Below are 27,245 nucleotides of genomic sequence, written 5' to 3' on the forward strand. Positions count from 1 at the left end.
AAGTGAGTCTTTGACAGTCTCATGACAGTACACACACATGCCTGCCCACTTCATACTGGAAGGCTAAAGAAGTTCAAGTTTTGTTGGCTTCATGAAATCAGACTTACAGGGGAAGGCAAACATAGATTTGAACCACGAATATTTAGGATTTTCAGAAATGCAACAGCCATATATCTTTGGAGAAGGTTTTATGTGTATGCATTTGTCCTCACAGAGAAGTTCTCTTGATCTCCTAGATAATGAGAAATACTGTGTGTTTCCTGAGGAGAAAGCAGTACCTGAAGACTGCCATGTATCCTTCTCATGTGGGTATCCCACGTGCCACTTAAGGCACTACCATAGCTGTAAAGTCTGGTATCCTGGGGACTCTGAATAAAACTGAATCTTGCAATTTGAAGAACATTTACAAGATTTTGGATGAGGCTCAGACAAGCTTGCAGCATGAGTTTGACAATTGTAGAGAAATTATATTGGACAAAGACCAACTTTTACTAACTGCTTATGATTTTTCAGAATATGAGCAATCAGATGTTATTTTCAATAAAAATATCAGTATTATGGCTCAGAATAATTGTTTAATATTTCATAATTACATGTTCATAGTCATGGTATTTCACTTAAGAGGAAAAGACTTTAAAATGTCTCATCAGTGCTTAATTGAGCTAAAATAATCCTGTACTTTCCATTTGCCTCTCAACACTTTTCAGACTTTAGGTAATTTCATATCACATTAAACTGTTCATTACAAAGTCTAACATAATTTTGAAGGTTATTATTACAATAATTTTCCAATTGTTTCTGGCATGATTTTGTATCATAATTAGTCATGTTAACATATGGATTGTCCCCAAAATATAATTTCTGCTTGATAGTTCATAATTTATTAAGTGCACCAGTCAGACTATTTGGGTAACATTTATTATGTCAATGCTAATGGAACACAGCAGTAGAAAACTTTAAAATTTAGACAAATCATTGCTTAAATTAGAGTTTTCTGTTTGAGTGTAGAGTTTGGTTGTATCTTTGTTATGCATTTAAGCAGTCTATCAATTAATACTCTTCTTACTTGAAAACCACATAATTCCATCCTTTCTTGCAAGATTTAGTTCATTAAAACAAAATGTGAGTATGTGGCTTTCAGAGCATCTTCTCTTATGGCTATGTGTAAGGAACCTTTGAACTAACATAGGACAACTGACTCTCCTCATGTCAGCAAAGTGAAAACTGATTCAATGAGAAATTAAATTTCCTTTTTTTAGAGACACCAATCAGACTGTGGGCAGAACCAGAACTGGACATCAGGCATCCTTCTTTTCTTTATATCAGTGTCCTAGCACCAGAAAAGCTTTGTCTTTCCATAAACATTCCTGTGCAGCACGAGGCTAAAGTGAGACCCAAACACAAGTAGGATTTTGTCAGCAAATCCTCCCTCCCATTTGTCAGATAAAGCTCCTTGTTTTGCCCTGGGCTTGAGGAGTCAGGCCATATGTGCCCAAAGACAGGGCATAAACTGAGTCTGGCACCAGAGTTAAGGAAGTCAGTTTGCCCACACACTGCTCTAGGTGCATCAAGAGCTACTCTGCCTTTATCAACACGGGTATCAATGCTGCTGGCACTCAGAAAGAGAGGAATGTCAGCACCTTAATTCTTTACCCTTTGGTCTCTCCTTCTCTTCACCTTCAGATATGTGAGAGGAAATTATCTTCTAAAGCAAAATCATTCCCTTTTCTTTGCCACCATGCTTTTTGAGCTTCAGAAGATGAACAACATTCAGGAAACAAGGCCTGGGTTTATGATTAGTGCAGATATGTACAAGAACTTCCTTTCATGTACTTTGAGTGGGAAGCGAAGCCGACTGAAGGTAAGTACAGAACTACAGCAGTTCAATGTGCCTTTTAGAAGCTCTAAGGCATTTTGGAGGGAAGGAGGGATTTTGTTTTTCCTGCCTCTGAAGTGAAGGGACGATATGTGTGGGTTGTTGATAGAAGATTTTGAGAAGATTGCTGGGCATGCAGGTAATGTTGAGCTATCTGAGCACAACCCAAACACACTGGAGATTTCCAGTGCTCACAGCATCTTGTGGCAATTTGAACAAAAGGCAAAAGGCAGGCCCAAGCCCCTCAGACTCAGCTACCAAGTCCCAAAGGCCAATTGTAATTTACTGAAACATGGGAATAATTTCAAAATTGACCATATCCTTCCTATGTCCATTTACTACTGATCCAGCTATGACTTTCCTGCTTTTAAAATAATCTTAATGTGTAGTCTGAGGTACTGACTTATGAACATCAGTTAGTTTACTTGTTTCCACTATCCCTGCTTATGTCATAGAAGATGCAGAACTACTTTCTTTGGTGTGGCAACAATATTTCTGTAGGGTTTCTTTACATTTACTTCTCTTAGGCTTTCAGACTTCAACATTTTTTCTATTAATGTGGGGGAAAAGAGATATAAAAGGTGGCTATTTGTGTGTGTGAGAATATATTTGGGCAGGGAGGATGAGTTAAGGTTTGCAGTTAACAAGGAAAAGGGTTAATGGAACAATTTCTACGAAGCTGTGGCTCTGCACTGCACTTATGGCTTAACACGGCATTTATCCTTCTCATGCTTTACAGTTCTATATGTGATAACTGCTGGATGATCTGGACAAAAGTGCTAGGTATGCTTTTCAGGATTCCTGAAGTTGCTGTTATCCATACATACCTGTGCCCAAGCTGTGAGCAGATCCCGGTGCATATGCTTTGTCTGCTCTTACATGCTTTACTAATTACTTTTGGCTCCAGTTAAACTGAACTGAACTGAACTAAACTAAACTAAACTGAACTAAACCAAACTAAACCAAACTAAACCAAACTAAACCAAACTAAACTAATTGGACCTGCAGCCTGGTCAAATATGGTTGGTCTTATATTTACATGTTAAAAGAGCTTGAAGTGGCCGTTTAAAGGGTTTGAAAAACTCCAAGAGTTTGGTAAATTGCTCAAAAAAAAAAGCTTCCTACAGCCCCATTAAGATATCTGTGATCAGCTCACAAGGGCAAGTTGTGGAAATTAAAATGAAGTGTTATTCAACATAGAAGTGATTTATTATAAATTATGCTGAGTATGTATTTTCTACCTTGAGAACAGTACAGCAAGTTGCTGAGTTCTTTCAAAACAAAGGATATGCTAAAAGGCAAAATTATTTATCTTTTGGTTTTGTGTGTTTCCTGGAGGCTATGAAGTCCACCTTGCTTGTTAATAATTCTAGTAATTGTACAATGAATAGTAAAAATTAAATAAGGAAAAAGTATAAAAATACTAGTTATAATCTGTTTAATATATTATCTATTAAAATATCACTGGAATACTGAAGAATGGAGAGATAATATTGATTTCATTTTATCAAGACAAAACGCTCTTCCAAGACCACACATCAAGTTGATGGCAGATCTGAGACAGAAACTGTGATTGTTGGCTCCTATCTGTGCTGGGACTAAGGTGTTTGACTTCCCTTTACCCTAACAGAGGCAGGACATCACTGTCCCAGCCACAAAGAGCTATTGCATCTTCTCTACAGGATTCCAGTATATTTTTCTCACCTTTGGCACTACAGTAACAAACAGATTTGTTAAACCGAACACAGCAAAGTTCAAGAGCAACCAGAGTTACTGGCAGGAGATCATAATGTAAGCATCTGATTTATAAATAGCTGAGAAAGTTTATCTCTTTGGATTTACAAAAACATGCTGTCATGAAAACAGATTGCTGCTATTGTAAATACCATGGAACACAACATACGTGTAAAAGAAAAAAGCTGAATTTGTCTTGTGATTATCTATCTGCTTGCAGTCTCCCTTCTCCAAATCCTCTGCATCTGAACAGCACCCAGGGTTTATTAAACAACATAGCTAAAGGTCCTGAGAACAATTGTGCAGTGATATGTTGTAGGCTTTCACTAGACCCAGGGGAGTAACAAATGTCTCTGTAGCATGCTCTACTGGCATGAATCCTTTGGTATCTATTTTCCTTCTCCTCTGGCTGTTGGGTGCAATTAGTTCATCCAGGATGGCATGCCAAAAGACCCATTTAATAGCTTGCCATATATAATCTTATATTCTTCTGGCTTTGAAATTTCTCCTTCACACATGGAGCATAGAGTAATGGAGATCATATTATTGTTTGTCATCTGATAAGCCTCAAAATCTGTATATAAGGATTTTTAAGTCATAAACATAATTCTATCTAAAAAAATGCAAGCTCAAAGCTGTCTTTTCTTTTTCCTGTGCATGAAAGGTACATTGTGTTTTAGCAGTTATTTGCTACAACATAACAGGGAGGCTGTTTTCCCAACAGCCAACTCTTCACGTTTATCTAACAGAACAAATGGGACCCAGAATTTTAACGTCCGGTAACCTTTCAATTTCTGTCATGATGGGGCCAGGATTTGCCAAATAAAACCTGTGGAAAAAAAAAAGGATTATTAAATTCAACATTCTGAATGTTTTTTCACTCCAGACACAAATGAAAATCCAGACAAGATGAGGATGTGAAAAAATTCAAAACATTAACTGTCACAGAAGAAGACAACAGTGGTCCTTTACCACTGTTGTCCTTGTTCTGTCCATGTTACCATGCTCTCCTTGTTCTGCTTCATGTAATTTACTTTTTTGAAAATTTGCAGTCCTGAATTATGATCTACTGTGCCTGATAGGTAGGAACTTCATGCCATATTTTGAAAATCAGACTTCTTTGTTCTTTCAGAAGGACTTGGGAAAACTAATATATTCTTTCTTTTATCACAGCCATGCCTAGGAAATAGACAAGACCAAAAGGTTTGTTCTTCCTCGAGCCCAAGGCAAGAGCAAACACTTCTGCTCTGCTAGTAACATATATTCTGATTGGAGAGTGATTTCAGGACTTCATGCCTTTTTTTGCTGGTTTATCCACTGATTAAAGAGTTTTTGAATGTGGTTTTAGTCTCTTTTGTTATCTAGGTGCTGGATAGAATTCGATTTAAAAAAAAAAAGGCAAAAAATTACTGAAAGCTTTTGACCAAAATCAGAGCTTAATCAGAACCAGAATTCCTTCTGAGTCCTCCACTGCTGGTTCATACAGTAGTAAAGGATACTGCCTTCAATTAACTTCAGTCATCATTTATGTCATGCAATTTACAATTGACCTAACTCACTAAAAGTAATGAATTACAGCATGAACTTCACAACGGGAGAAGCAACTCATGTAAAAATGCAGAGGTGAAGTCAAAGCCTTTGCTTCAGTGATGCTGCTGCCAAAGGGCCAAGTGTGTGGTGGAGGAAACGTGCACTGCACAGACCTGCTCATGGTGGCTGTGGAATACATTTCTCTATGGGCAGAACATGGCAATGTTGTAGGGGATCTCTTTTCACAACCACAGCACCTTGTGTGGTTCTGCTTGATATTTCCCAACATCATCTTAGGAAAGGAAATTGCCTGAACTTTTTTGAGTCTGTTGATTGAGCTGTTTATTTCCTAAATGTTATCAGATTTTGAAAGATTTGTTTTGGCAAATAATGACTTTTCCTGTTTTCCTGCTGAGTAAAGTTACACTGGCTCAAATTACTTGTCAAAGTTTTATTTTTCTGTAGATGTTAACTATCAATTCCTTTTTTCTTTTCCCTTTCACTGTTCATTCAACAAAATCAGCTGACACTGGAATTTTACACCAGTTCTGCATACTGCCATATCATGTTTCTAATTTATTTTCAAAACTCCTTTGAGTAGGTCGTTCTGAAGAATAGAGGCAGTCTTCTTTGGAATCAGTTCCCTGCTACAAGCATCCTGGCACACAGCACTAACTCCCCTTTCCTGGAATAAGCCCACCCAAAACCTTGATTCAGTTTTCATCAGCTCCATTCTCTGCCTCCTTCCATCCCTTTTCTACCACATACACCTTCTAGGAGCAAGGCCTGCAAGACAAAGTCTCATAGGACCTAGGATGCAATACCACCAGCTTCAATTTTGTCCATTTTAGATTCTCAGTGGGCTTTAGATGAACATAGAGAGCACCAGACTTTCAGGACACATGCAAAGCTAAGTGGTTTCTTAGAAATTTGAGCTGTGGCCTCTTTATGCTGCCTGGTAGAATCCAGAGAATCTCAAAACTGGTATAAAGACAGTTCCAGCTCTTGGAGGCTGCCCTGTCCCAGCAATGTTATGGTGAGGAAACCTTGATGGAAAAAGATTCAACTCCCTTGTACCAGACAATGCTTAGCATAAAGCTCTGGCTTTCCACTGGGCCAGAGACACATAGCTAGCAGCCTCTGCTCTGTGTGTGGAGAAAGAAACACAGACTGTGTTTCCTGAGCAACTCTGGGCAGGAGGAAGCCTGAAGTTGTACTTGCCCCAGTACTGGCACCTCAGGAGTAGCTGGGATGGATGGAGACTTGAAGCCTTCCACTCTGCAGGTGAGCATGATCTCTAGAGCTGTTTCGAGGACGTTCAGCTTCATCCTCCTGCCAAACAATCCTGATGCACATCATCTGCTGGATGGATATAGATGAGCTTGGTGGTTACATTTCAGAGTCCCTTCTAAACCCAGCCCTTGAAAAACAAAATGCTTTCTTTAATAGTGAATGTTTCTCCTCTTACAGTTTATAGTCCTTACTCTGCCTCACTAAAAAATTATTCCCATCTTAACATCTGTTAGTTTGGCATTTGTATTTTCAGGGAATATTAACAGTAATAATGAAACTCTGGTCATAAGATTCAAGAAGTTCAAAACACAAGTGTTTTGACAGGGTAAATGGCAGTGTTTATCAGATATAAACAGAGCTAGAACCCCTGAAGAGACTTGTAAGATTAACACATGCTTGTTTCCCACATACTTATTTAGTTTACTAAGCGAATTACAACTATGTTGCAGCTAAGTGCAATTGCATGGACTCTGTCACACAGCCTTAGGCTGTGCTGGTGGTGCATGAACAAATCCCAAAGTTAGGTGCAGGATGCCTCACTATGTCTTAGTGCCCACAGGAAGCACCCTGGAACACCACTGTGGATGATGGGCAAGCACAGTTTGTGAGGGAATTGCTGGATGCAATGATGGACTGAGCTGAGAAGGCCAGCAGGACAGACCCAGTGGATTATTTAACTGAGTCACCTCAGCAGTTAAAATATAATCAGAGAAATAACTCTGCCAGCCCCAACACCTCTTTGTCATGGCCAAGTGGATCTGCAGTTAATTGTCTCCCATCATGCTATCCAGAGGGTCACAACCATGATGAATCATTGTTGCAATAATTCAAATGTTTCACCTCAGTAAGAGCTAATGTTAGGGCAAAGAAGAAACTTGTTTGTCTTTATCTTTGCTTATCTTGCTTCATGCTTTCATCATGTGCTATCTTCTTGTTTGAACTGCATATTTTCCCCAAGGGAAATATTGCATCAGTCTTCATTGTCCTGGTGTGTTGCTTATTAGAAGTTTTTTTCACACCTTTTTTTATACTAAGAACTACTGAGTTTGCTATCCTTGTCATGAAGTTTTAGAAGTGCATCCTCATTTCTACCTAAGACTGTGGGCCAACAGGAGCTCAGAAACAACATTCTCAACAACTATAATCTGATCTAACTCACCAAGAGATTCTTTGCCTTTGATCCCAATTTTCTACCTCCAGATTTTAATTAAATGATCAAAATCTTCATCCTCATTAGTTCCTAAGCCATTAGTACTAGATAAGAGGACATAAAAACTTGAGTTTTCTTATCTCATAATTATTAGCCACTTTTAATTTGTGTAACTGAGTAAATATCCAGGGAATGTATTCAACAACTTCATCTTGTGTCCAGTGATGAGAGTAAAGCAAGAAACACTCTTCCGAAGTCCAGGCTGTTGTATTCAAAAAACTAGACCAGATGGGAAATGAAAAACAGAATAACAGACATTTTTTTTCCCAGGAGAATGAAGCTAATTTCTCCAGTTGCAGGAAAAGAAACAACAGAGAATGTATTTATATGAAGACATAACAAAAAAATTTTTGATTAACCTTCATTTGTGTGTGTGCACATTTGGGTAAAGTATGAACATGTCTGTAACTGCACACCACCACACATTACACACCAACTCCTTATATTGTGGGGTTTGATGTGCTGTGTTCTCTATGGCCACTGCTATAGAGAGCACAGTTATCTGGACTACACATTGAGTAGTTCATTAATCTGATGAGATTAGCCAGCATGTTCCATGGATTTTGTCTATGGTTAGCATGTCAGTCATCTCTCTACAGTTCAGCCCACCTTTCTGGAAAGGCATTTCCTAATCCCCAAACTATAATCTCATTAGCACTGCACAATTCTAACCAAATAAATAGAAGTAAAGACTGATTGCCTGGTCAAAGCATCATACCACAACTCATGAGATAAAAGTTTCAGTTATTAATTTACCTTTGTGGAACTGTATTGATATTCATCAGCTAGAAACAGGTCATGGAATCTCTTGTAACTTAAAGTCTATGTTGTGTTACACCAGAGCTGGCTCAAAAACTGGTAGCAGTGAAACTTTGCACGGGCTAATTTTTTGCAGGAAAAGCCAGGTCTGATAACTAAGGGACAAGAAATTTTGTTTGTGTGCTTTAGCAATGTCATTACAATTGAGCTTCTGTTTTTTGGCACAAGACAGTGAAGTATTCAGTCCAATTTTTCTTTGGTAAATGAGAATATAGGTGCCTTGAAGTCATGAAGTTAATCTCACTGTCAGGAGAACCATGAGAACCATGCATTATCCAACCTCTCGACTTCTCTGGTCTGAATCTCAAGTACACTGAGGTACCTTTGTTCTTCTCCATCCTTGCAGGCCTATGCTAATTTCTGCTTAGCAAATCACTGGAGAAGCAGGTACAGGAAGTCTCACATTTTTAATCTTTACAGGAGAAGTTATTCCAAATGCTATAGCGCTGCTGTTTTCATGATGTAACAGAGTGGGTTTAAAGCTGTCTCTTTAAACTGAAGGAGAGAGTGCATCTTGGGTTTTCTCATGCACAACTTATCAAAGGGTTCTGGCTTGTCTTCCAACAACTGTCAACCCCATAGGGTATTTTAAATTATTCCAAGAGGGAAATCTGGAGGGTGGTCTTCTAAGCACTAGTGAAGGGAGAGCACAAATGGCTTAAAGCTCTCTTTGTGCCTTGCAGCTGCAATGGAACTGAGCTATAGAGCTATAGAGTGATCGGGCCCTCAAATCAGTACTGATATGTATAAAATTATGTATATAATATGCCTAATAGCCTCAAAACCAGACCTGAACATTGTTCTCAAGCTGTGTATTGCCTTTTTGGTGAATCGTCCTTTAATTTTACCCTTCCAGGGTTGTGATGGGGCTACCAGACTCATTCATGTTTGTCATCTATTCAGACTGGGGTTTGTATAATCAAAGTCAAATAGCTTTTACATCTGCTTGTTGCATGATTAAGTTGTGGGCAAATAACCAAAGAAAATAGGTGAAGATCAGGAAAATGAGTTTATTTCTTTTGTAATTAATACATATTGCAGTATATCTTGGACTGGATCCTCATGCATGGCTCATCCCTTTACACCAGTCTAGCAAGATAAAATCCTTATGCAGTTTAAATGCCAGTACAGTTGTATTTGCCTTCAGCAGGTGGTGTTACAACATTTTCAGCTGAGCTGGAAAACAACCAAGATTTTTAGTACATCACTTCTTTAATTGAATTATGTTCTTCCAAATTTGTGTTACCATTTCCAGTACAATATCCCACTGTAAAAAGAGGGAAACCAAGTCTTCCTTTTAATAAGAAGTTAAAATAAAAAGTCAAAATTGTATACTTGCTTTTGATTTAGGCATTCCCACCAGTATTCAATGCTTTTGCAATAGTTACTTAAAATAGGAGGTAGTTAAATGAATAATCCAGCTCTTCCAGTTAACATTAAACCATTTAATTTATAAAATAGACTGCATTTGCTATATTTATCCACCATTACTACATGGAAGTTATGGTTTTAACATTTACACATTTCAGAATATTACATTTTAATGTTTAAATTTGTCAAGTGATTTTGACCAGACCAAAATACCAAATGCTGTTACAGGTACAGATTTGCATTTTCTGCTTGTTGAAAATAAGTCTTGAAAAGAGCAAGTACTCAATGGTACAGACTGCTGATGTTATATTCTAACTATTTATTAGAATTATGTAATAAATCTCCCAAAAAATGTGTATTTCCATTACTTAAATGTAACCTGAGGCAAACCATGTCCTGCATTTAACAGGACAATGAAAAGGTTTCAGGGAAAGGTAAAAAATGTCTATTAGTCACCATTGCATTCTGCATCTGACCCTGCATTTCTTCTAGAAGAGTCCGTGTGTCCTCCATCACGTCCTCTAGGCCTGCTTCTAAGCAAAAAATTTCCTAGTAATATCTCAATACAGTAGAAACTAATTGCCATACAGAGGGGTTGCACTGCCTTTCCTGCAGGTATAGCAGAAAAAAAGCTGTACTGCAGCTAGCAGATGGCAAAGTCAATGAGAGACTTATCACATCCTCAGGGGGCACACTTGGTCCCAAAGGACTGAAGATCTGAACATTAAAATACAGATTATTTCACTACACTAAGGATGTTCCACAGATTCCTTCCTTCCTTCCTTCCTTCCTTCCTTCCTTCCTTCCTTGTGGCCTCTAATTACCTATTTTTAAAGTGCAATAATTTCTATGTAGAAATGACTCCCTTCACATTTCATTATTTTTTCTTTTTTAAAATTAGGAACCATTTGATCTATCAATTAATAAGTCTTTAACCAAACACGGTAAAAAAGGAAACAATTGGACAAGCGTTTGCATTTGGCAGGATTCTTTAAGACTCACTTTGAACAGCTGGACTCTTTACAGTCCTTGTGACGCAGATTAAATGAAAATAATACATGGCAGAAAATGGCTAAATCATTTGAACTTCGCAAGTTATTGCCTAGAGCCATTTCACTACAGCTCATTAGGGAGTTTATGTTTATAATGTAATGCCTTTAAATAGATTTGATTTTTCTAAACAGGGTTTTGTAAATTAGAACTTTCCCAGGGGGATAACCCGGCGCAAGCTGTTCCAGTTGTGGAACATGTCCTGACTGAAGAGGCAGGACTACAGAAGAACAAGTTTGCTTAAAAATGTAGAGCCCTGTGTAATGTAACTACTTAAAGGTTTGGGACTATCACAGTCAACTAATGTACAAATAATAATCACTGCTCCTGGGATGCATTCGTACGGTTGCCAACCTCACACATTTGGAAACAAGTATTATCCTCTCCCTGTTGCCCAGTATTCATATAGCTTTACAAATCATGAGATACTACAAATGAAAGTGGGTTTAAGCTGCTTTTCAGCTATTCATTCTCTAGTTACATTTTCTAGTCTTCAAATTTTATTTCTGTAATAAGGAAAAGTTGTCATTCTTTTCCTTGTAAAAAACAATTATTTCCTTATATCCTCTTGATTCTAATTAGCAGGGCCCAATGGAACTCTACTCATTTTAATCCAGACAAATTTTTCACAGTGTTAATTTTCAGAATTCCTTCCTTCCTTCCCTTCCTTCCCTCCCTTCCTTCCTTCCTTCCTTCCTTCCTTCCTTCCTTCCTTCCTTCCTTCCTTCCTTCCTTCCTTCCTTCCTTCCTTCCTTCCTTCCTTCCTTCCTTCCTTCCTTCCTTCCTTCCTTCCTTCCTTCCTTCCTTCCTTCCTTCCTTCCTTCCTTCCTTCCTTCCTTCCTTCCTTCCTTCCTTCCTTCCTTCCTTCCTTCCTTCCTTCCTTCCTTCCTTCCTTCCTTCCTTCCTTCCTTCCTTCCTTCCTTCCTTCCTTCCTTCCTTCCTTCCTTCCTTCCTTCCTTCCTTCCTTCCTTCCTTCCTTCCTTCCTTCCTTCCTTCCTTCCTTCCTTCCTTCCTTCCTTCCTTCCTTCCTTCCTTCCTTCCTTCCTTCCTTCCTTCCTTCCTTCCTTCCTTCCTTCCTTCCTTCTTCCTTCCTTCCTTTTTCTTCACAGCACTTGATGAACATTGCAGCATTTACATTGTTTTTATTGATACTTGGCTTTCCTGGAACGCTTTCTATTTCTGTTATATCAGTCGGAACCAGATTAGTCTGCATTTTTCACTGTTGATAATTTCACACTATTTTAAATTTTAGCAAATGCAAAATACCATCTAAAACTGAGTAGACATTATGCAAATAAAAACTGAGAAGACCACCACTATCAAAATACTGTATATCCAGAAGATCCATGTCTAAGTTCCTGCTCCTTGCTCCTTTTTTATAGTTAAATATGGCCCTGGTGAGTACCTCTTGCTAATATTTTAAAAGGGGAGCTCATGTAATCACAGGCAAGGAGACTAATTCACTTCTGAAAGAAGATGGACAGTGACCCACAGAGCAGCAACTCTTCTATCTCATGATCAGAAAGGACTTTAATTCCCCAGAGCGCTTTTCCAGGAAAGTCTTGCAACAGCTGCAAGAGCTGCAAGATGAGTGCAGAGCAAGATACTCATTCAAGTTTCCCTGTTCAAGGAAACTTAGTCTACTCTGTCAACTCTGGCAATCTGAAGATTTAGAAAGGACAACTCATGAACTCAGGTTGTATGTGGTTTTTGAACATCTCTAAAACTGTCCTTCTTTTCTGAGACTTGTTCCACCCTAGGTGAGACTCGCAATACCCACATTGTGCAGAAAAGAGATGTGTGAAGGCCTCGCCAAATGTTCTATATTTAGAAATTCAATTAAAAGGATGATCTCACCTATGAAAATATTTACCTGCAAATTGCTAAAAAACTTTAAAAATACATTTATTGAAGAATTGCATGAAATTTCTTTTCTTTTCTTTTCTTTTCTTTTCTTTTCTTTTCTTTTCTTTTCTTTTCTTTTCTTTTCTTTTCTTTTCTTTTCTTTTCTTTTCTTTTCTTTTCTTTTCTTTTCTTTTCTTTTCTTTTCTTTTTCCTTTTCCTTTTCCTTTTCCTTTTCCTTTTCCTTTTCCTTTTCCTTTTCCTTTTCCTTTTCCTTTTCCTTTTCCTTTTCCTTTTCCTTTTCCTTTTCCTTTTCCTTTTCCTTTTCCTTTTCCTTTTCCTTTTCCTTTTCCTTTTCCTTTTCCTTTTCCTTTTTCACCTTCTAGTCTGCTTAGGAGCAAAGTCATTGTGGACTATGCCAGAGCACAGAATACCAAATACATACGTGGCAACTCGCTCCCCATATCTCACCACTGCCTGAGATGCTGCTGACAAGCGCTTGCACCAAGTTAAAGTTAGAAGTATTATACACTATCATTCAAATTGTTTAGACTTTTGCTTTTGATTCATGCCGTTGCTGTATTTTGTACATCCTCCTGACCACTCTTAGCAGCTGTAACAACACTTGTGGTATTACCAGTAATTTGCAACTTATCAAACATGATTGAACCTTGTTCTTTTGTGTAAACGAAACAAAACTCTCTGGTTAGCTTTCTTTATACTTTGGAAATAGTGCAAAGGAAACCAAGTCTATATTTGCATGCCAGACAATGAAACATAACACACAGTGTATACATGCCTTTGACACTGTAATTACAAGCTGTTGTTTAGATTCCATGTATGGTCACTGGCTTTGGCTGTGTTGGAATCAGCTGTATCAACATTTAATCAAAGTCTTATAGATTTTGGTTGTATATTTTTCTAATGTCAAAATGGAAATGCTGAGACTAAAAAATAAGTTCTTTGGTAAGAGAATGCTTGCCCACTGCACTGCAAAATAATGAACCTTTGTGGCATAATGAACAAAGCCATTGGTGATTTTATAAGTAACGAAGCACAACAGAACAGGCAATTTTAAATTTGGCTTACTTTTTCAGGATTTCAACAACTTCTGATTTATGTTTCTGGAATTTGAACTTGAAAGTGTGTTAATGTTTTCTTGTTTATCAGACAGTTAGGTTTAACTTGCATAAATCCTTTTAGAAATTTATCCTCCAAACTTTTGAGCATCTCCCAAATCCTGGTCTGAACCATATCTGGTCTCTGAGAAAATGTGCTGGTAAAGCAAACTTAGTGGTCCACTACCTCAGATCACCATACAGAGTCTCAGTAAATGGCACAGTTAATGAATGTAAGCTCAAAAACACTGTTGTTTGTGCGACAGAGTACTCATGGACATAATAGCTGACATCTGGGAGCCCAGCACTCAGGTGTCAAGTCCCAAAGAGTATTGCCTGCATGGTCCATGAAGCTTTGTATCTTTCTCAGTAAGGTGGAAGAACATGCTATGCACGTAGAAAGAATAGTTAGAGTGAAAATCATAAAAGACAGTTTGCATTTTGATTGTCTTATGGTCCAACTCATGTTGGAAAAAGTTTGAGTAAAGGAGAAAAGAAAGAAGTCAGTCTTTTGCCCAACATCATCCAGTTAAATTCATTGCTCCACTGAAATAATCCCCCTGTTGTAAACAATCATCTTCAAGGTGTCAGTATTGTCTCTGTTTTTTGTATAAAACAGTTGCTTTTTAAGAGCCTTTTTTTTTAATGTAGGTTATATCTGTAAGGCTGGGGAGCCAGTGGGATTAGTGCATCTCAGGAACATGGAGCAAGGATTTCTTTGTCAAGCAAATTCTCAAGCAAATTTAAATCCAAATGAGCAGAGATAACATTTTTTTAATGTCTCAATACATCCCAGCCCACCATAGAAAAAATAGGAAATCTTGTAATTCTTAGACATTACACAAATCCTTTAGTATTCCCAAGGAAAGAAGAGCGCAGGAGTAGCGAGACAGCATTGATGAAAGAGTAAGCTGAAAATATTTAATGAAAAAGTAAGGCTGAATGTAGAAATGAAATAATGAGTAAATGCAAATTGTTCTAGACCTTCAGGCCATGTGTATGAGTAAACTTTTTATTGCTCACAGGAAAAGGGGTAAAAAACTAACCTGCCTTTACCCTTGAATATATAATCAGAAAAAAAAAAATCTTAGTTATTTCCCTTAGAAGGGGAAAGGAGGAAGGAAGGAAGGAAGGAAGGAAGGAAGGAAGGAAGGAAGGAAGGAAGGAAGGAAGGAAGGAAGGAAGGAAGGAAGGAAGGAAGGAAGGAAGGAAGGAAGGAAGGAAGGAAGGAAGGAAGGAAGGAAGGAAGGAAGGAAGGAAGGAAGGAAGGAAGGAAGGAAGGAAGGAAGGAAGGAAGGAAGGAAGGAAGGAAGGAAGGAAGGAAGGAAGGAAGGAAGGAAGGAAGGAAGGAAGGAAGGAAGGAAGGAAGGAAGGAAGGAAGGAAGGAAGGAAGGAAGGAAGGAAGGAAGGAAGGAAGGAAGGAAGGAAGGAAGGAAGGAAGGAAGGAAGGAAGGAAGGAAGGAAGGAAGGAAGGAAGGAAGGAAGGAAGGAAGGAAGGAAGGAAAACTAATTACCTGTATTTCTCCAATTAGCCCTGTATTAAATGATGCTCTTTCTACATTGGAACAAACTATGAATGGAAGTTAGATACATACTGTTATTTCTGGGAAGTCTGATGAGATTATCTTTTCTTTTTTATGCATTGTATTCACTTAGATCCTAAAAAAAAAAGTAAATCCTAAAAATTTAATTCATATGGTAAATTTAGAATTTTCCAGAGTAGTTAATAATGTTGCTGTAAAAATATTAATATTCATGGTTATAGCATTATAGCTGTTCAGAGAAGCTGACATTGCAGGAGCGTTAGAGAGCTACTGAACAACTTAGAAATTGACTGATGCCAGTTATTTGTGGTAACACAAATGTCTTCTAACTTCATTTAGGAAAATTTATTTAGTTAGTTAACTTTAAGGGTTTCTTTTAAATGTCATTTTGTCTGAAGAATCTTAGCAAAATCCTTGATGAACTTAAATTCACTTTTCTTCTGTGTGGAGTCTTTAGATCTGTTCAGATGAACAGGTAGGGTTGTTGCGTCTGTTGAATGAGATGAATTCCTGTGACAAAGTAGGATATATGAAAGTTATCCAGCACAAGAATTTGACAGGTCTGCAGGTAGCATACAGAAGTTTAACCAGTATGAAAACACTGCATTTTGGGTAAGGAAACAGACATATTGTCAGTGTAATAATGGTAGTAAATCTGTTCACAAATGACTAAGCAATAACAAGAAAGAAAACTCTTCTCAAAGAATGGTGTTAAATTCCAAAATAGTGTTCACCTAGTACTCTTGGAGAGATATGTCTAGTCTCTGGAACTGACTTGGATGCAGCTGATAATAGTAGAGTAATTCTGGATTCAAACATTCGTGACTGAGAGTAGCACTTGGCCTGATAGCGTGTACAGGGAACACATGAAAAAGTAAAATAAACAACCAAAAACACTTCTAAGACATATCCTTGTGGATAGATTTAATTATACAAAACCAGCTGGGAGTAAAAGGAATCTCAGTAAAACAAGACATTTTTTCCTTGGCTGAAACATTTTCATGTTTGAACATGGTCAACTACTCCTACAGGATTTTATTATTAGGGGAGCAACATAAGTAACAGCTGCTGCTATTGTTACTTACAGAATTGTTTCCATTATAAACCCCATTTTTCCCATGAAAATCTGCTGGAAATTCTTTTTTTTTACTCAAAAAGATTGTAGTGTTCAACTCCAGCTTTCTGAAAGTCTGGCTGCAAAATATTTGGACATTTCTGTACTAGAAGACCACTTGTGCAGTGTTTTCCCCTTCCAGACTGACCAGACAATGAATGCCTGTAGATTCTCTCTCAAACTGAAATTACTTCTCACTCATTGTCACTGTACAGCTTTGCTCCAGATAAAGAGGATTTGTGGTTGAGCAAGTATGAAGTATTCAAATATTTGAAATTTGAATAGATGGTATGAAAGAAAAGACATTTCCCCCTTGCCATTATATGGCAAGTCAAAAAGCTACGACAGAAAATGCAAAGCCTTTATCTGGTTCTGGTGGACACTGGCTTGAAGCTTAAATGTTCCACTCATAAATAATAAATCATTTGTGAGTTTAACAAAGACCAAGTTAATCCTTAAAAAACTCCAACTTCTAAGCCACTGAGGTGCTAGGAAAAAAGATCCCCCTTTCCTGGTTCAGATATTTCTCTGTCCAAAGCTATGAATTCCTGAGTCAAAAACATAATGCAAGAAATCCCGAGGTCCTCATTCTTCATATTTTTTCCACTGATTGTCCTTAGCTGCTTTCTCATCATAGTGCTTAAGCTGCTGAAATGGTTGAAGTTGGAAAATTGTAATACAAGGTATTTGTCAATAGTCAAACCCATTCCCAAAAAAGGCTTGTTGAGTAAAAGAGAAGTTCAGGATTAAGAGAGGAGCTCAATTTTGGGGAGTTCCTCACAAACCAGAAGGCAGGACGTAATTAGGGCTGATCCAGGAGGATCAGTCATCCACAGAACCCCCACATTTTGCCTGAGAAAAAGATGGGCTAAATATAGGTTTATGCCTATGCCTGGAACAACTACGCACCCAGACTCGGGAGATTTCACTGGCACTGCTCCCATCTCAGTGCATCACCCCAATGCCCCACCCAGCCTCTCATTTTGGACAGTACTTACATGAAATAGATTGTATTGCATATGGGCATGCAAGTGCACAGTAACCTTCCCTGTGTCCCCAGCTGGCAGAAGTATTTGGAAATCTTTTGAAACATTTTTGAAATATTTTGAGATCTTGAGGGTACTGTAAAATGCTACTTCTGCTGTGAAAGCCTCAGGATTACAGCAGCCTGCACCAAGGAACAGGACCTCCAGATGGTGTCTGGGCAAGTCCAGATTGCAGGACTCACACGGTTACATCTGGAAGAGGGTCAGGGGTGTGTTTCAGTCCAAAAGAGCTTGTAAGACTGAGCTTCAAAATGAAATAAGACAATTACATGCAAAAATGTTCACTAATGCACTCGAGCCCTCAAAAGTGAGGGAATAACCTGATTACAGTTAACATAATTTAATAGTCATATGCCTGATTTTCAGCTAAATTGCAAGAGTAACTTGCAGCCAGAAATTATATCCTCATTCTTTTAGGCACATGTATCATATTTAGGGCCAAGAGAGATAGATTCCATAAGTGTCATTGATATGAGTAAAGGCAACAAGCCCTCTGTTTGGGTAGCGTGCTCTAGATCAGACAGAGGAAGAAGAAATAGTGCAAATGCATTGGTTTATAAAAGAATTTAAATAGGTCTCATTCAGTAAATGTTAATGTACCATTTAAGCTTTATTTGAAGCTTTATTTAAGCTTATTTTTTTTGCTAAGAATATACTTTACAAACTAATATATTTGAAATTGTCACTAGTACACACATTCAGTATCAGCATATGGCAAGTACCCTTTTTCAATGAGTTCCTGTTGTGAAAAATAGGAATATAGACAATATATTATTAAATTACCTTACTACACAGTAGAAAACTTCTATAAACCTTTTAATGAAACTGAGCAAATAAAATGTATCTATCATCACCTAACCACCTCCAAAATATATTATAATAGAAGTGAAAAATAAAAGACATAAGGTAAATCTTTTGTCCTGCCCAAAAGGCTTGATTGTTTTGTGTTTCACATGTTTGGCAACTGTATATTTAGGTACATAAAATAAGAACAAAAAGCTTGATTATTCAAGATGCTGGCAAATAAAAGATCCTGGAAAAAGTAATTAAGCACATACTTGAGTGACATGTTTGAAGTAAACCTGGAGACTTACTTTTAAACAGTTTTGGCTACATTTTTCAATAGTTCAAGCCAAATTATTCAACACTTCATTCGATCCAGGTTTTACTGAGCAAAAATACATCACACAGTTATTTTTTTGGATTTTATTCTGGATCGTTGTTTTTTCCCCCCCCCCAGTATTTGTATTCAAACACCTCTCTGGAATGTGCACAATTTAACTCTCCCAGAAAAAACATAGCTGTTGGTGGGAAGCCCTGTTCTCAAGGGAAGTGTTTAGTCGTCATCTAACTGCAGCCAATTTCATGCTGGGCTTTGAGTATCAGAACAGTAACATTGATCTGGACATTGTATTCCACATGGGAACAAGTGAATGGAGCAGGGGGTAAGTCACCCGTGTTACTAAGCTCTTGGCATACTGAATTTTGAAATGTCTAAAGCTTTTTCTGTGTTACTGAGTTTCTCAGTATATTGAGCAGATGCAAAAAAGAAAGTACTGAAGAGTGTTTGAAGGTGCTCAGATAAGACCTGTGTCCACTAAAAAGGAGCAGACTATTCTGATTCATCATAGAAAGAGATTAAGGCTTTTATCCCAACTGTTGCTTAGGCTGAAGAGACACCAGAGTTAGAGTTCCAATTAAAATGTCCCTCACAGCAGAAATATGTGAGGGACATTTTAATGAATGTGGACAGCAGAAGGATTGAAATACTTTGTGGTGTGATTCTCATCGCCACATTTTGTGAGGATCACACCACAAAGTATTTCAATCCTTCTGCTGTCCACATTCATCTTTGTTCATTCATGCTTCTTCTACATGATAAGTTGATGACTCAGACAGAACACAAAGGAAGTCTAGACTAAGGTATGTGAACCCTACTGTCTCTTCAGTTTTTGTGTGTTTGACAGTTTGCCCTAAATAGGTAAGGCTTCAAAGCTGTGCACAAATAGCTACTGATTTTTTTCCCTAAGCTCTAGATTGAAATCTAGGCATGCAAGATATATACCCTGGTTGGCAGCAAAGTCAGCTGAATATCTATGGCATTTGTTAAAAAAGAATTTAGGAAGTAGCTTCTGTAAAACTAAAGAGAAGAGGATGCAGGATGTGTTTATTTTACAGACTTTCCATTTCTGCCTGTTTACTCCAGTGTGTTAAGAGGTGAAGGCCAAAGGTTCCTAGAAAATTAAATGTTAAATTTATGCATTGTGATGGTTTTGGTTAAAACTGGAACGGGCTGAAATCTGGACAAAAATACTTTACATCTATCAATACTGAAAAGAAATGGTTAAAAGGCTTTATTTCTTGCCCTCAAATAAATCAAGTTACTCAAGTAAAATCTTTTGGGTTGCAGTAGTCACAGCTAGTATAAATATGAGAAGAACCAGTCCTTCAGAACGAAAAAGGAAAATGAATGTAGTGCATCTGGCTTAATCATTGAGTCTGGTATGGAAAATGATACTATCAGTGCCAAGGATCATAGAAAAGTGTGTTTCTCTGAAAGATTTGTGAATGATCCATTGAAAAACCTGGCTCTGTAAGGGTTGTAAAATACCTGTACATCAGATATTCATAGCTCTGTATGAAGGATTTGTTGCACTTCCATCTGTCTGAATGATAGGACAACTCATCTGTGTGAATGCAATCAGTAAAACAACAAACTGAGTTTTCTCTGTTTTGTCTGGTTTTGTTACTTTGGGTTTTTTTAATCTTCCTTTTCCTCTCTGCCCCCTTTATCTATTGAATTCAGATTCAGAAGCATGCCAAACTTGGATAGGTTTTTTGTTTTAATAAACAATTTTGCTGGTCTGGCAACTCTTCCCAGACTTTCCTCCTTCCACTGCTTTTGGTTCTGTCTTCAGCAAATCAAACAGTTGACATGAAAGGCCATCAATCACAGCTATTCCTTGAGAAGTATAAAATATGTACATTCCAAGCCTCTTGAACAGCACTAAGCAGCTGTGGTTAACATTCAAACTACAAATATGTTAAATATATTTTGAATTTTGCAACATTTGCCATTCCAGTTGTTAAATGAACTTTGCAGGTGTTCAAATACACTGCTAATCCTGGGGTTTTTACTAAGACCGTTAGCAATATTAAACTGAAACATTGAAACCAAGGCACACTAAATAAGCTAAAAAAAGAAAAGTGTTGATAAGTGAGTTATGTTACAACTGGAATAGTCACAGAAGAGGAAAAAATAAAATTGCTTTAAAAAAATCTCAGCAGCATGATTTTAAGTGTAATACCAGATTCAACCACTTTATGGATTTTCCTGTTTCCCTTTCATGTAAACACATTTCCTAAAGGAACATAAATCTCTAAACATTTTTTTTCATCACTATGGTTTTTATTAAAGCCCTTTTTGTTAATTATAATATCTAATATTTTAATAGTCATAAGCCATATGCAATGCAAAAATAAGAGGGAAAAGTGCTCATTCCTGGAAGAGAAATGCCAATATTTCCTTCACTTTAGGAATAGGCCATGGAGTTATTCTCAAAGTTAAAACCACTCCACTTGCATAGCCTTTTCCCTTATAATTTACCTTTGTAGACTCTCACCCTAAAAAAGGGAGATCCATAAACAGCAACAAAGAATCCCTAAACTGAACGGTGTGTTTATTTGAATAAGGATAATTAATTTTGTACACTGGGACTCCTAGGAAAGCCAAAAACTCAAAGGGGATAGTTTAGTAACTTTGAAATATAACCATTTCTGGTAGTAAGCTTACAGGATCAGGATCCTAATGAATACAGACAAAAGATTCCACCTTGGTAGCATGGTTTTATGGTAGAGGGGATAAGGAGTGAAGGTGCCTGTGGTTATTCCCCCAAGGTGCAGCAAGCTCTGCAGTGCAAGCGCTGGTCAGGGAGCGGAGGTCTTGATTTTTCTTCTCCCATGGAATTGCCTTGTCTCTGCTCTGTTTGCTCTGGCTTGTGCTGCAGGCTGTGTCTGTGCAATTGGACAAGTGGTGACAGGCCAGGAGGGTGGCACCTGGCTGCAGGGAGGACAGCCACCCCCCATGGCAGCAGAGGCAGTAGGAGCTGAGGAACCCTGCTTCCAACCCTGCTTCCAACCCTGCTTCCAACCCTGCTTCCAACCCTGCTTCCAACCCTGCTTCCAACTCTGCACCAGCCCAGCCACTGCCTCCCACGGCAGCCTGCCTGCCACCTCCTCATCCATCCCCCCAGCCAGCAACCCCTCCTGGGGTTATCTGTTTGTATTGCATGATTTGCAGAGTCTTTCCTAGAGCTGCTCACTCCTGCAGCACAGCTTGGCACTGGACCACAGGTGAGAGTGAAGGTTTCATGAAGAGCAATGCTCAGGGTCTCTTTAGGCACAAATTTACTCCTGAAGAGAAGGCAGAGTGTTGCTCAAGGAGCAATCCTTACCATAATATTTTGCTCCTTCCTTGCACCATTTGCCATTGTTTAGGTTGTGAACACATGTCATTTTGTTAAGTCATTTGAAGAAAATGTTAGAGGACAGCTAAACTACCTGGAACTACATTTTTTTTAACCAATTCATCACTAAGGGCATGATTTAATGTTCAGAATGGCCTTCCTAGGGTTTTTTGTTGTTGTTGTTCTTTTTTAGCACAAATAACAGAATAGTACTACAATAAATCTAGGATTTATAGCTGCTGCTTTAAAGCCAACCTTTAAGTACCATTTTGTTTATGGTTTTAATAAGGTCATTTAGTTGAAAAAGGAGTTTAAATTTGTATGCAGTAGCCATGTGACTTGTTTGGTCAATCACAGCACAGGATATTTTAAACCCATTTTACAATGGTGTGTAAAAGCTTGTCTCAATAACCATCTGGAGAATATTGAGTTTCATAACTGGTAGGAATTATTCAATATCCTCCTCCCCATAGGAATAACAATTTCAAAATCTTCAAAGGCTGATATCTAACTGGAGAAAAGGTATTTAATGTTGTTAAAACTGGAAATTGTGTAGCGCTAAACAACTCTTTTTGATCTACCTGAAAAACTACTTTGTAGGCCAGGGAAATAGTTTCCTCAACTGTCAAGTTTTATGTATAACCAACATTTCTTTCTCTTTTCATCATTGAATTGCTTATTCCATAGCAGCCTAAAAATTTCTGACTGGGATTTAGGATACCAAGTTGATTAAATTAGTAAGAAAGCTTTTGTTTTTCTTTTCAAAACTCATAAAAAGAGCTTGCCTTTTCATTCTCCCATTTGGGACTAGCTTCCTGGCAGTCCTGTACATTTTCACAGGGTCGTGATGGTGAAAAAGAAAATTTCTTCCTAATGCTATGGCTCCCTTCTGAGTAAGGAGGCAGCATCCATGCTTGGGTAAGAAGGCAGCATCCATGCTTTTCCAGGCATGAAGTGCAGCTGAGGTCAGCAGAGACATCCCTCAGGAGGACACTACACACAGCTGGAATCTGGAGTAGCAGTCACTGACACCCTGGTGATGGTGGGGTCTTGTCTGTCAGCTCAGGGGACAGCTGTAAGTTTCAGACTACTGAATCCTTCAAGGATTGCTGAAATCACTATATCTATATAGCAAAGATGCCTTTTCTAGCACACCTGTACATCCCACATGCAAATCTGCCCAGACTCCACTCCTTTGCAATCACGTTTGGAGCTCAACAGCTACAAAGTCCTGTCCTGCTGAACTCAACCAGCAAAGCATCAACTAGCAACTTCTATTCCTGGTGAAAAAAACCCCTTACAACAGACACTGGATTGGAGAGGCAAACTGCATTCTCCCCACCCGTGGAGGTGACTGGGGAGGGGTGATGAATACACCACAAATATTTTGAAGAGAACAACCCGAAGCATAATATCATGCAAAGATTACACTTGGGGAGGGGTTGAAAAATCAAATTACGTGTTAATAACTGGGCCACACACAAGAAGTTCTTAAGATTTATACATCTCAGTGCAATCTCTTCTCTTTCCCAAACCAATTACCAATGCTCTCTTGGAGTCTGGAGCAAACACTGTCTCACTGAAAACACAGTAGTGTATGAACTTTTTTTCTTTTTTAATTTGAGTGAAGACTTTTTATCAATATAAAAGGATGGTAACCCCCAGAGTAAACACTTATCTGTAAAATAGAGATTATGTGCTTAATAACATTTAATATTTTGGCATCTCAAACCTCCTGTGTAGATCAGTCTGGAAGAGTGGTGTTTATTTTCTTGCTACATGTGAAAGTTCATTCTCAGTATCAAGTTTGTTTGGTCCACTAACTTTGTTAACCTTTGCATTTACTTCTGTATTTGATGGCCTTTCATGAGCAGCCCCTTTAGTAGCCAGGATAGAAACAGTTACATCAGGGTTAGAGGTCATAGCCATTATGGGATTTCAACTTAAAACAGTCGCTGCTTTAAGGGGATCACAGTATGTTTATGATTAATTATTTTCTTTGTGAGAGTTTCTATGAACAAGATTATTATAGTAATATATAAACCATCTGGGTAACCTTTAATATCTACCTACTTTCTTGATGAAATAATAATCAAGACTTTGTGAAAAATCACTCCCTACCTAACAGGATGCTACCAGAGCAACAGTACTTTTGTCTGCCTCTTCCAAGGAATTCCAAGGAAGAAAGAGTGGCTAAAAATCTACACCAAGTGTGAGTACATTTTTAATAGAATACGATTTGATGCAAGTTAAAGAACTATAATTTTTATATAATTTTTAATTACATATATTAAATAATTTAATTACATATATTTATATAATTTTTAATTACATACTTCTAGCTATTAAAAATTTTTAAAAATACATATCCAAATGAAATTCCCTGCAAAAGTTGATTTTATACAGTACTCCGGAACATATTTTATTGAAGTAAAAACACCAAATAGCATTTTAAAAAACTAATAACAAAAAATTTACATCTTTAAGAAATACATTCCAATTGCACGGTTCAGATTCACAACGCTCATGAGACACTGAAATCATTGCTTAGAAACAGTATTTGCTGACTTCACCAGGGTAACAGTTTAATCCTTAAAGTAATCAACTTTCACCCTCTTCTTGGGTCTTTTGACTTTTAAGTTCTCACTAGTCTTTTTGAGAAAAACAGCCCTGGGAGACAGCTATTATTCTCCTCCATGGGATAGTCCACTTCATTCAGACAAGTAATATCATCTTCTGTTTACACTCATCTGAAACAAGTGCACAGGGTCACCCTCTACACTCTGATGTTTTACCAAAGCAAAAGGAAAGGCTCTGCAGCAGGACACAACAGAGCTCCGAAACCCGAATAACCTGGGAAGCAGACTTTGCATGCCTATTTATTTCTTGCATTTGATCCTCTTGAAAAAAAATCCCAATATCATGTCCTCAAAGCATTTCATTTAGGCTGAAACACTGTAATAGAGAAGTCAGCTTTGGACGGTATTTCCTTTTGTCTGTTTTTAAGTCGTGAGCCAGATCCTCATTTGCTGCAAACCCTACTGATCTCAGCTTGTCCTTTGACTTGAGGAACTGACTAGCACATTTAGTAAGTACATATTAATATTTTCAGGAGGAAAAATTATTGAAGCTGTTTAGAAGGAAAAAAGATTTTAAAAAACCCCTCAAACAATAAAACAAAACAAAATAAATCCACAATAATTTTCTTAGTATAGTCAAAGCAGGATGGCAACCAAATAATATGAATAAACCACAATATGGATGCAAAGCAAAAGTTCTCCACAATTAAATCCCTAGCCCTAAAATCTACTGGCTAAATAGTAAGGAAGCCAAGAGAGCTAAACAAATTACCCTGACCAGGAATCTGAAGAAAGAGTCTTCCTGAAGCCTGTACCTCAGAAAAACCTACAAAAGCTCTGCATAATGTCCTGCTCCTTTCAAAAGCCTTGCTTTGACTTCTGTGAAAAAGTATCTATGCAAAGAACTTCTTGAGCTCTGAGATCAGAGCAACCACCATTTTGTAACAAATAAAACCCTCTGCCTTCCCAGAACAAATGCACATTTTCTTTCCTTGTGACCCCTCGTTTACTGACTTCTCTGTTCAGCCTCTGCTGAGTGCTGTGGTCATCTGAAATAAGCAGGAAGCAGGCTGTGGGTGCCAGCAGCCTGTAATGAGACCTCTGAAAGCATGAAAGAGAATCACAGCTTGGTTACAAACCCCTTGGCACATGGCTAGCCCTGAAAGATATATTGAAGAGAACATACTTAAAAAAAAAAAGCCTCAGTAACTTAATCACTGGCCCTAAATCTGCTGGCTGCATGGCAGTTGACCAAAAAGTTTCCAAAATATGTGTCCAGAGGATCATCTTACAACTCACTCACCCCAGCAACATACAATGAGGCTGTTAAAAGAAAACATTTTAGCTGTGCACTATCACATCATCTGATGCCTTCCCTTTTACTGACCCAGTACAGAAAACCTTGAAAATACATGTAGGGAGTGTTTCTTTTTGATGATTCTATACGTCCATTGGATACCAATATAGCATTTTTGGGGGCTATTTCCACCAGAGCAGCTATTCAGGTGCTTTGTTTTGGTGAAGAGAGAACATAACTTTTTCACCCAGCTAGGCAGGTGCTCTTTGCTGCCTGAATGAAATATCTGCTGTCTTTCACTGAACAGTGAAGAGTGCAGAGTCACTTTATAAATGCTTCTTGACTCATAGCTGGGGTATGTCTGACAGCTCTAGGGATCATTTCTAGGACCACACCCAGAGGGAAAACCTTTTCTTTTTTCTTTTTTTTTTTTTTTTTTTGCTAGAGCCATGCTTGAATTAGGATTGCTGTTTAGCACTGTCTCTTTTAATTGGTATTAGGCATTTGAATTCATTCAAATGTTGGCAGCAGGTCTCCAACAACCTGTTTCCTCTATGAGACTTGATGGTATTTTCCTAAATCCCTTTGATACTGCAGCCATAGGAGCTCTCTGCCTATTGATTTCAGTGCTATTGGTAACACACTGAAGTCCAGCTACTCAGTCATTTGGTAGCTCTGCTTTTACTGAAAACGCTTGGTAGGGGTGTATGCTACATCACTGATGAGGCAGGCTGTATGCTACATCACTGATCAGGCAGGGTGTATGCTACATCACTGATGAGGCAGGCTGTATGCTACATCACTGATTATGCAGGGTGTATGCTACATCACTGATTATGCAGGGTGTATGCTACATCACTGATGAGGCAGGGTGTATGCTACATCACTGATTATGCAGGGTGTATGCTACATCACTGATGAGGCAGCGTGTATGCTGCATCACTGATGAGGCAGGCTGTATGCTACATCACTGATTATGCAGGGTGTATGCTACATCACTGATCAGGCAGGGTGTATGCTACATCACTGATTAGGCATTCTGGGTCAGTCTCTTTTTCCTCTGAGACTGTCTCTTCACACATGTATAGCCAATAAAGTCCCAGGCAGGGCTGCAGTGTAGCAGCAAGCTTTCCAGCCTGAGCCTGCTCTTCACAGTCTCAACCCAAACACTGACACAGTGCTATTGCCACAGCAAATGAATCTGCACTTGCTTCTCTTTGAGCCTGCTCTGGTGTGATTAGCATCACCTCTGCCATCATTCCTGGTTTCTGATGCCAAAGCTGAGGGCAGAGCAGTTCTCCTGTACAATAATTTCTGCCAAAAAATGGTGGTGGTCTTTGAGATGTGGATGTGTAA

The sequence above is a fragment of the Fringilla coelebs genome, assembly GCF_963513975.1.
Source record: "Fringilla coelebs genome assembly, chromosome: 1".
Classification (NCBI taxonomy): domain Eukaryota; kingdom Metazoa; phylum Chordata; class Aves; order Passeriformes; family Fringillidae; genus Fringilla; species Fringilla coelebs.